This window comes from Acyrthosiphon pisum, chromosome A1 (assembly GCF_005508785.2).
Source record: "Acyrthosiphon pisum isolate AL4f chromosome A1, pea_aphid_22Mar2018_4r6ur, whole genome shotgun sequence".
Taxonomy (NCBI): domain Eukaryota; kingdom Metazoa; phylum Arthropoda; class Insecta; order Hemiptera; family Aphididae; genus Acyrthosiphon; species Acyrthosiphon pisum.
In genome coordinates this window covers 81,507,051-81,511,997 of record NC_042494.1, presented here as the reverse complement: position 1 = coordinate 81,511,997, position 4,947 = coordinate 81,507,051, and the positions used below count along the sequence as shown (strand labels likewise).

The 4,947-nt window shown below is 27.8% G+C and overlaps 1 protein-coding gene across 1 annotated transcript in view; it reads right to left on the bottom strand.

Moving 5' to 3' along the window:
- The window catches only part of LOC100163979 (CRAL/TRIO domain-containing protein-like), a 35,421-nt gene extending 31,807 nt beyond the window's left edge, over positions 1-3,614 (bottom strand). Inside the window, exon 1 of the mRNA XM_029486069.1 lies at positions 3,511-3,614. The gene's annotated coding sequence lies outside the window, so the exon portion shown is untranslated. The remainder of the gene's footprint in view (positions 1-3,510) is intronic.
- Positions 3,615-4,947: the final 1,333 nt, after the last annotated feature.

The window sequence follows — 4,947 nt, the reverse complement described above, 5'->3', positions numbered from 1 at the left end:
ATTAAAAAACCGAAAAGACTGTAGAAACTTGAAAATTTCACTGAATATTTATATTAGCATTTTCTATATACGATAAGATTTTGAAAATAATTGACTCTTTTTGAGCTGTTTACGGACATTGTAAGTTTTCAATTTTTTTAGTTTTTTTTTTCTATAAATATCAATAAAGTTTTATCTATTGGGCCAAAAAGTATAAAAAGTTAATACAAGGCTCCTGATACATTGTACAATAGCAGTTGAAAAATATTAAAAATACATAGGCACAATTATTTATTATAAGCATTTGACGTTGAAATTTTGACAAAATTTATCAAATTTAAAATTGAATAATATTTTGTAGTCAAAAATTTATAAAATGTTCAACTTTTATATCTAAGGATTGAAAATTTAAAACAAGATTCCACGTAAATATTTAATTCTGTTACCAAAAATTCTAAGAAATACATAAGCACAGTTTATTTTTATAGTCATTTTAAGTTCGAATTTGGACGAAATTACATATTAAAAAACCTAGAATAACTATTTTAGTTATTTTGTTGTGATTGTATAATTTTATTTGTGGATACTTGAAACTTATTAAGTATACTATTATATATCTATGATAGTACCACGGTTTGTTGTTGATGTATAACGCGTTACCTAATGGATATTGTGATATGATTAATTTGGAATTTATTATTGATACCTATTATAGATCAATTTTTTTTTAATACTATAGATAAGTATACCTATAATAGGTATGTCTAATATCTAGACTGACAAACCGTCTCCGCTCAGAATCGTTTTACTTATACAGTGATATTATATCATTGAATTCAAATTTAATACTATCCATTATACAGTGACCCACTTGTAACCTACTGTACAGCAGAGTGACATCCACTTACCCACCTTTTTTTACTTTTGATTTTACACTTTGTACATTCCTACACATTATAAACTAACTGTTGTTAGTCTCTTATTTCACCACTTTACTGATTCCCTATAAATCCGTTATAATATTGTACACTATGAAATAATGTGCATATAAAATTGGACACATTTCATGTAATAATAATATATTATTACATTTAGGTATTATTATTATTATTATTATTATTATTAACGTCAAACGAGTTTTGTTATCCATGTTGGTAATGATGATAATATTATCCGAAGTTCACTGGTAGGTAGGTACCTAATTTATAATTAATATCGGATATTAACTAGTACCTATCTATTATTATGATAGAGTATTTTGTCAGTAACAAAATAAATGTGACTTCTGGAATTACTCAAAATTTATTTTTAACTATTATTTTTATTTTTTGAAAATATAGGTAAATGAATCTAGAGGTGTATGCTAATGAACAATTTGCAACCGAGTTCCTACTTCCTATACATTTAACACGATTGTAAATGATCGTGAAATGCTGTTATCATAAATTTTAGGTACGGAAATAAGAGTCATAACTCATAGGTATATATATTATAGTTGATTAATATTGTGAACTTAGTGTAAAAATAAAAAACAAAGTTGTGGACGGTATTTTACGGGCTTATAATGAACAATTACTTTGAATTATATTTAGTTACTATAGTGATTTTGTTATTACCTATTATTATTATTAGATACAATAGGTCAGTGGCGTATCCAGGGGAGGGGCTGAGGGGGCTGCAGCCCCCCCCCCGAAATGTTAAACATTATTTTAATGGTCTATGGTAGTAGCTCAAAAAGTCTTAAATTGTATTTAAAATATTTAAAAATGTACAATATGTATTAACACTTTTCAGCTATCTATTTGTGCTAGTACGTATTTAATGTGTAAAAGTGTAAAAGTTGATCAGCACCTCCCGGAAAAAAATTCTGGCTACGCCACTGCAATAGGTACATAATATTATGTAAGTACTTAACAACTAATAAGTGACAAGTATATAGGTACCCATAGTGATATAAATAGTATTTGATAGTTGTCTCATTACACATTTCGAAATATTTATATAGCAATAGATACCTAACAGTATTTTTAACTTATGTATTAAAGAGTATACATTATACCAATGAGCAATGGGTGATTTGATTTCCTCATCATGTTATTATTACAGTATAATTAATGATCATATTAAATTACTTTCATAATTTTGTACTGATTGTAAATAATTGCTTTGTTCATAAAAAAACTGTCAAGGAGGTAACCGCATTGCTGTAGACTAGATGTCGAGTGTTTGTAATTGTACCTATACGATGAAAAACAATTCTGAGTGAAGGTGATCTAACTTTTTGTTAAGCAAGGTTGCCAAACATTATATTTAAATTTAAACAATACCTAGTTTTTTCTAAGTCAAATTCTTGACAATAATATTCAAGTTTTCTAATAAATTGTTCTTATAGGCTACAGAAATAAAAAATATATAAAATACACATTAAGAATTTTTCATAAAAGTTTAAAGTTCAAATTTTGATAATATTCGTCTAAATCATGAGCATTTTCAAATTATTTTGTAGTTAAGCATTCAAAGTTCAAAACATTTTTAATTTGAATACCTTAATCTTGAATATTGTATATAAGATTATTAAGATTCCTTAAAGAAGTTGTTCTTAATTATAAAAAAAAATTAGTGTTTCAAACGTTTTTTTTATTATTTCCTTTATGTATGCAATGGAATATTATTATATTATATTATATGCAATCCTTTTGAAAAAGATTAGTTTAAATACTACTTTGTAGACAAATATTTACTAATATAGTAGATAATACAAATAAAATTCTATAAAAATAATATCTTTATGGTCTACGTGTCCGGCAACTTATTTTTTTTATGTAGTAGGAGAATTGTTATTATGTAAGAAACTACTCAAAAATTACTCTTGACAAGATCTACGAAAAGTTCACAACACGCTTAAGATATGATTAAAATATCCTTCGTAGTCGTCGTAATTAATTAATACAAATATTTGTTTTTGATGCCTCGAGGCACTAGGAAGTGATGGCGAGTTGTCTATATGACTATAATATCCAGACACGAGACACGCAACATAGGAATGCAGACATGTTTAATATAGCATGTCGGTATATCTATAGTTGCATTTCCATTGTAGTAACTCCCGTTTCATCTATATTCCAGCCTTCAGGGGTCTATTGGCAATACAATTTATACTGTTCATACACCTAAGATAAATAATTGTTCAAAAAAAAATAAAATATTGTGCTTGCTAATTATACTAATCATTCGTCCTAATTTAAAAGCTTTAAGGGGTCATAATTGACAAAGATTGATTTAAAAAAAAAAAAAAACTGATGAGTCAATATTTGATGTATGCCATTTATCAGGCGCAGAAACGTTATTCGCTTTTGCAGTTTTTCATAACCATAATATTATGTCAATGATAATATCCATTGTAAACAATATTTTAGCTAATTGTTTCAAATATTCAACCAATTCTACTTGTTCTTGCCGGTTTTAAGAAAATATCTACATTTCAATTTGTAAATACCTGTGAAGAGTCATAAAGTTCCAATTATGACGTACCTATACGTAGTTTCCGCTTTTTTTCAACGACAAAGAGCTAGAAATCGCTTTTTTCGCTGCAGCATCCATATCTATTTTGAAACCGTCATTATAAATCACATTATTAATTCCTAGAAAGAAAACAATTATATAAGATACCATATAAAATATATTCCAAAAATCTACACTTGGTTAAGTATATGGGAAAAGTTGTTACACTGATTATTGAACTATAATATATAGGTACTAATAAATCTTTTAATTAGGTATACTTTTAAAAACATTTTAACTTATGTGATTTAACCGTGAAACCTATATAGGTAATATTATAAAATTTAATTTTAAAATGTTATTTTCTTTTTAGTTTCTAGAGTCTAGCAAATCGAAAATAGTTGGAAAGTCGATCTCAAGTAGTCTTAACATCAAATATTCAAAAACATATGCTGATACGTTGGAAACAAAATAAGCTTAATAACGTCTGTGATGCATTATTGACAACTTAATGCTAACTAAACTCTACTTCCAAACCACATACATTTGCCGGCTTAATAATTATGTTTACGAATTCTTAATCAGTTACATAATTATATTAATAGTATACCTACCTACTCGTTTAATAATATTATATATTGATTTATGGCTTGGCGTGACGCGTTGGCTGCTACCAGTCGTGAAATGCGACTGGAAGTAAGTAACGGTCACAGCTACTAGCTTTGGGATGGGTGACCACCCGCGTTCATAGTAGTTAAAAACTTTGCCACTTTCCACACATACACGTGTTTGCTACTTACCGTAACAATCGTAAAAACAACCTACGGTACCAACCTTACCCCTACCACAGTTCATAACCCTTACAACAGCTTATGGCCTTAGTCGCCGGGTTTAAGTTCAATAAAAAAATATATATACATATATTAATTATTATCTAATATATAAAATTCTCGTGTCACAATGTTAGTCTCGATACTCCTCCAAAACGGCTTAACCGATTTTTATGAAATTTTTTATGCATATTCAGTAGATATGAGAATCGGCCAACATCTATTTTTCATACCTTTTCAAGTGTAAAGGGTTGTCCAGAAAAAAATAGAGTAAAAATATTATTATTTACGATAGAAATATTTGTTTATAAATGGTTACTATTGGTTATATATATAAAAAATAATAGTGTATTATATATTGGTTGCTATTGGTTAATCGGGCATGTTCGTTGATTAGTATTATAATTTTTATCAATATATATGTCTGAGAATCGGCTATTATCTAAGTTTGTATGTTGTGCTATAAGTAATTCCGGAGTTATGGCCTCTTAAGAGGACGTTATACCCGCATGTGTTGTCTCCGTCTTACAAGTGCATAATATAGCAAATTATACACTCGGCAAAACACGTGTAGCTCCGTTGGTTTAAAAATTAGAGTGAATTGACCTCTTATAAAATCTAAAGGTAAGATTATTAT